The following is a 6,861-nucleotide window of genomic DNA, read 5'->3' as shown; positions in this document are numbered from 1 at the left end:
AGAACAATGTTAAATGATCCACAAGGAGACCAATGCCTAGAATTAGACCACAGAAGTATAATACTCAAACCAATAAGCTCACCATCTTGAGGACTGTAAAGATACTAGTAATATATTTTCTCTTTCTTTGCTGTGGTTTAGCCTTAAGAGGTCTGTATTTCCAGACTTACAGGAAACACATACCATTAAAATATAGTCAATTATTATTGGTGAAGTTATTCATCTATTTAGTTAAGGAGGTAAAACTAATATTAGTTCATATTATCTTACACTTTGAATTAGTAATAAATTGTACTGAAAAGTCAGGTAAATAGAGGATGTGGACCTTCTCTGTTCTACTAGATGCTTCCAAGGAAATATAATTGTTTGACTTGCCAAGGAAGTAAATAATTATCTCGTAATAGGCTCTTGGTGGAATTAAGATTGTCATATATTTCATTTAACATTTGTCACTGTAGAAATAAATTCAAAGATGAAGTTTTCGATTTGATCTGTTTGTTTTTTCTCAGTGGGTCAAGTTTTGGCTAAAGATAAACAGCATCATGGATATTCTAACCTACCGAAATTTTCTAAACTTGTCAGATAATAACTGTCACCAGGATACTTATTATACCTGTAGGTTAACAGTTAAATTTGATGAATTTGTTTTGGACCCCAAGAATCTTTTTTTTAACCTGAAGTCCAGGTAATTCTTATTTTTCAGTGTATTTGGACAACTGCATCTCTATACTATTTTAATGAATGAAAAAATTTGGAAAATTTTCAGGTCTTTTTGATCAGAAAGTACCCTTTTTTTCCTTTGAGATATCTACTTTCCTTTCCAGATTTATCTCTCACCATTTATCTTTTTGTTTTTAAGAAATCGTCATGATGGACTGCCTACATGCTCCCTTTTTCTTTTGCCCATGCGGTTCTTGCACTTCAAATCCTGCTGCCCATGAGTTTCCTTCACTTGGCTGACCACATTCATCATCTGAGACTTAAATCTAGTCTCCTCTAGGAATGGCTCCTTGACATCCTATGGCCGAGATGTCTCCACCTGTTGTACTCTAAACCACTTTTGCCTACCATTAATGCTCAGCATTTTTCACTGTACTATTATTTTTTAAATCTTCTCAACTAGACCATAGATTCTTATGGGCAGGCACACTATCTATTACTCTTCATGTTCCCCAACTAGCCTAAGTCTAACAATGGATGTCTAATAATGTTTACTAAAGGAATGAAGAGTACAAATTGTTTAGGTTCTATCTTTATAATTTTAAATCTCTAAACATGCTTAGGAAATGTGCCTTTTTTTCTTCTTGTTGTGTCTCCCATCTACATGAAGGACTGTCATGTCTAGTTTTATATAAGTAGCAAGAGGTTATTAACACAAAAAATTTAATTAACTAGTTTTAAAAAAATTATAAAGTAATATATATGCAGATAGTGTAAGGAAATGTAAATTAAAAGTGAGCCTTCTTACTCTCTCTAGTTCATGATAGATAACCATTATTAACAGTTTCTTGTTTGTACTTCTAGAAATGTTAATATACACGAAGCATATATAGGTAGATATAAATATCTTATACATATTCAAATAAGTACAAATACACAGACACATATACACATATGTTTGTTTTGTGTATACTTTTATACATGTAAGATAATACTATGTTTACATCTTGGAAAAATTCATATTAACTTATATAAATCCACTTCATTCTTTTAATTGGCTGTATATTATTCTATTTTATCATGATATAGTTAATCCCCTCCAACTGGGTAGTTAGGTTGTTTTAATTTTTTTCCCATTATAAGTAATACTTCAATGAATGTTCTTTCATACAATTCTTTGTGAAGAATGTTTCTAATTAAAGTAATATGGAATTTGGATACATATCTCTGAATTAATCTTAAGAAAGACTGCTACAATTTATACTTCTATCAAGAAGAGAATGTTTCTCCATACTCACTAATTTTGTGTTATTCAATTTATATTAGGGTGATCTCATGTGTTTTAATTAGCATTAATGTATATACGAGTGAACAGGTATATAATTGGATATAATTAAGTATTTGTACTGCTGAAGCACATTGGTTCTTTGTCTTCATTTATCTTAGATACTATTATATCTCAGTTTTTCTCTGCTTTAAAGCTCTCCCAAAGTTTGTTTTTTCATCTTTTGTTCTCTAGTTCTCTGTTCATTCTCAAAACTCTAGTTTCCATACCTTATTTGAAATATAAAATGTTTTATATAAGGTTAGTTTTCCACTTTTGCCATTATATTTGTTCCATTAGAAAGAATCTGAGACTGATACAGACTTAATTTTTTTTCATTTTTTTAAATCCTTGCAATTTAATGAAATTTGAACAATAATATTTCCTCTGGGTTTTGATTTACAATACCTACTTACCTAGAATTAATAATACTACCTGATCCACAATTACAGAAAAAACTTTCAAAGTTAAGAAACAGTCTAAATTTGAGGTATAAAAAGAATATTCAGGGCTTCCCTGCTGGCGCAGTGGTTAAGAATCCGCCTGCCAATGCAGGGGACACGGGTTCGAGCCCTGGTCCAGGAAGATCCCACATGCCACAGAGCAACTAAGCCCGTGTGCCACAGCTACTGAGCCTGAGCTCTAGAGCCCGTGAGCCACAACTACTGAAGCCCGTGCACCTAGAGCCTGCGCTCCGCAACAAGAGAAGCCACCACAACTAGAAGCCTGCACACTGCAACAAAGAGTAGCCCCTGCTCGCCACAACTAGAGAAAGCCTCGCACGGCAACAGACCCAACAGAGCCAAAAATAAATACATAAATTAAAAAATAAAGAAAGAAAGAAAGAATATTCATTTAAAAATATGGAATCCTTCCCAAATTTGGGTGTCATCTTTGCACAGGGGCCATGCTAATCTTCTCTGTATATGTCCAAGTTTAGCATATGTGCTGCTGAAGTGAGCACTAACTTAAGTTTTCTAATTATAGATTTGCCTATACTGGTATAATTTGTGTGTGTATGTGTGCTCCAGTATTTAATTTAACTTGTTTCACTGCTACCTAAGTGCTTTACTAAGTGTTCTGGAGCTGCACTTGATGAAAAACACTAAAATAATCTGCATTATAAGTTTTGTGTATGCTGAGTCTTCAGAATGTTTCATCTATCTTCATCCAACTCTAAAATAATAAAAACTGGAGATAACTTTTAATTATTTTAGTAATTTCTTTTTTTATTGAAGTATAGTTGACTTACAATATTTAAATATTAGTTTCAGGTGTATAACATAGTGATTTAATATTTTTATAGATTATACTCCATATAAAGTTATTATAAAAATTGGTGATATTCCCTGTGCTATACATTACATCCTCGTATCCTATTTATTTTATACTGATTTCTTAATAGTCAGTCCTACATGTGTCTTAAAACATGAGCTCACTTGCCATTAGAAAGCTCTTTTTTTAAAGTTTAGCATCCTGTTTTTACCACCCTATTTTTAAAATGTATTTAAAATTTTTGCATCTTAAAGCATTTATGCTCATATATTAGCTTCTTTTAAACTATAGTTGAAAGGAGATATTTATGTTTGTTACATTTTGCGTAAGTCTCTCTCCCACCCCCCTCTCTCTTTCTCTCTCCTAAAGGAAGGCAGGTACACAAGTCAAGAGGAGAAAGGCAACTGACCCCTTGACCAAGTTGTTCTGTTTGGTGAGGTTGTACCACATTGCCCTTGTGAGGTTTACAGTAAAAGCGGAGCAGAGGTCTGGAGTAAAGGACTAACAGCGTTAGGATCAAAGTCCTAATTGTCTGTTTTCTTGAAGTTAGGGTTATTGGCAGCTGCCATTATACCATCCATGCTGCTGTCACCCAGCACAGCCAACCAGCATGCACTAATTGCAGTGGCCTTTTCATCAAGTAAGATCATCCCACTAAACACAAAGAGCTGTCTTTCCATTAGCACAGACAGTAGCCAGCTAGATCAGCTGGGCTCCTTCAGTATGATTGGACTGTCATATTGTTATGATTTGTTCAAGTTTAGAGCATTTAGCAGATACCCTTTGCACCTCTCTTTGTACCTGAATACTATAACCTGACTGCCCCTATCATTTAAGAGGGTACTATAGCTTTTCAAAGTTCAGCGGCGCACAATTGCAGGCAGGCAACTGGTTTCTGACAAGAGATCAATACTGTCCTTCCAAACGCTGGAGTCAAGCTGCTGGGTCTGTCAGAGGGATGTGTGCTGTAATTGGATCATGGATACTGCAAGTCATCTGAGTTTCCCTTCAGCACTGTCACAGCTGTCAGATGTCATCCCTTTGTACAGCTGTCACTGCGGGAGGGTTGGGGCTCTTTTTCCGTTCTAACCCAATGCAAATGTCCACTTAGCAGATGAATATTGAAGATATTAGACACTTCTTTATGCCTTTATGCAAAATAAAGATCTGTGTCATCTGTGAATTTCATGGAAATAAGTTGCAATTTATTCACTGTGAGAAAAGTGAAGTGAAGCCTGTAAAAATGAGAAATTATTTGGTTCAGGCTATTAAAAAAAGGAATATTTTACAGAATAAACAACAATATGCAGATATTTTTCTTGAGATGGAAAAACTAATACTGTGCAGTATTTAGAATGGTCACCTGATATTTGATTATATATATATATATATGTATGAATCTTTTGCTTCATCTATAGTCTCAGAAAAGGGACAAATCTTGAATAGATAGGGATCCTTTTAAATCTTTAAAATTTATTGAAAAATATAAACCCAATATCTGTTTTAAAGTAGCAATATAGTAAGATTTAAGGAACGCAGTTATATTAGAATCAGGTCAGGGAGTCTTAAGAAAGTTTTTAAGACAGGAAGGGCAGTCTCAATAAAGATGAGTATGCTGTTTTGGTCACTGAAACCTTTTTTCTAAGTTATTACAAGTTAAACAGAAAGACATGTTCATAGCTGGGAAAATAATTGCATAACCAATGAATGGCTTCTGTCAATTTCAGTCAATTTGCTTTTGTTTAAAGAGAACAGTCAATAGAAATGCATTTTATTTTATAGTACTTTTATAACACTATATTTTTAAAAACAATGAGTGATTAGCTTTCAGAATGGCACAACTTGAGTCATGTGCACTTGCAACACGTAGTAAAAATGAAGAGTTGTCGCCAATGTGGTTTTGGCAATTGTATTCTTAGTTCAGGAATTTCCGTTCATCATATTGTGATCGATCTGTGACTTTCCCTAGACTATCCTAGAATAAAGTACAATCTTAACTTTTTTAAAAAAATCATTTTCTTCTTGTCTCGCTAAGCTGATGTCAGAATCATTTTTTTGGATGGTCAACAGGGTAATTTTTGATCTGGGTGGCTGACTTCCTTTTTCTTGAGGTCCAGACCACATACCACCTTCTCTGTCAAGCAAGCAGCCGGCACCGGCCCCAGTGACAGAGTAGCATGAACCTTATTTTCCAATATCTAACCTTAGCATTCTGTCATCCACCAGGGTACTCACTGGGTCAGCCCCTCAAATATCCAAACTTTTTGCCTCCATCTGGCATTATGAGGTGACCTTCACCTCATTTGCAGTGGCTCAAGTTTTTTGGACCCTAACATTAGTGGCCGCCAAAATCAAAACATAGACATTTGACACACAATGTGGGGTAGGGCAGTAAGAAAGGAGGGAACCAACCACAAGAAAATGCACATTCATTTAAAAGACAGTGTATTTGAAATGATTGAAATATATGCTAATCAGGATAAGAAGTATTACATTTCCCCTTTTGCCTCAGTTAGCACTTTTCTTTCAATGTGATTTTACTTTTACAAGAAGCAGGATAAAAATCCTACGAATATTAAAGTGTTTTACTCCTATAAAATGAATTATTTAGCAATCAAATCTTAGTTGACTATCACTCGTATAGAAAAATGGTCTTCAGTAGTTACTTGGGCAGAAAATATAAGAATGAATGAAGTAAAAATTTTAAACTTAGTTTCTTAAGGTTATTCTTCTGTGATGATAACTGTGAACTTTATATGCAACTCCAGTGACTCAAGTAGGCACACTCTCTCTCTCTTTTTAACATGGTTTATGGCTAATTATATCATAGATCCAAAACAGTCTTTTTTACATTTGCATTAATAAGGATGTCACATGACCACATTGAAGTAAAAGTATACATCAAAGGTAGATTAAAGGTTGGTTAAGCATCAAACCATGTTCCATATGTAAATTTATAGCAATGATGTGCTATAGAAAGATAGCTTACCCTCTGTTTCTCTGCTACTAAATAAAATTTAAAATTCACAACTCTGGTTTATGGGATTTTAAATGAATTTGATCTCTCTTTTGGGCAGGGCAAATAAGTGTTTTGTGATGTATTATTTTATAAAAAAAAAAAAAAAAAAAAGACCACCGTTCTGGCTCATTTAATTTTGCGAGTGAATGATCTAAGATTAACTACAGACTAGTCAGTGCAGTTTAAAAGCTGAAAGCAATTTTCAGCCATAGCTGGTAATGCCACATTCAGTCCACAACCGAATGACTCTAAATGACTAAGCTTCGAGGTCTTTGTATATGACCACAGGGCCTGATAAAGCCATAGGAACACAGTAAAAGCACAAAAATAGTTCCAGTTTATTTGGTGCCATCACCTTAATGAGATTAATACAGACGTGTTCATGTGCCTAATTGGTGATTTTGTTTTAACTGGTAATGAAGGATTAAAACTTCAGGCAACAGGCTGCTTGCTGGAAAGAGGATTTGAGAGGAAAACAAGATTTTAATTATAAAAAGGATACCTGTGAAATATACCACTGCAAAGTTAATAATAATTCTTAAAAAAAAGAACTGATTAAAATGGATACCCTGGATTGTTCCTG

General features: G+C 34.2%; 1 non-coding gene across 1 annotated transcript; it reads right to left on the bottom strand.

Moving 5' to 3' along the window:
* Window positions 1–2,841: 2,841 nt before the first annotated feature.
* On the bottom strand, window positions 2,842–2,948 carry LOC136126204 (U6 spliceosomal RNA). The gene has a single exon (XR_010656093.1). It is a non-coding gene; the product is annotated as a U6 spliceosomal RNA (small nuclear RNA).
* Window positions 2,949–6,861: the final 3,913 nt, after the last annotated feature.

This window comes from Phocoena phocoena, chromosome 7, assembly GCF_963924675.1.
Source record: "Phocoena phocoena chromosome 7, mPhoPho1.1, whole genome shotgun sequence".
Lineage (NCBI taxonomy): Eukaryota > Metazoa > Chordata > Mammalia > Artiodactyla > Phocoenidae > Phocoena > Phocoena phocoena.
This window is presented reverse-complemented; position numbering and strand designations above follow the sequence as displayed.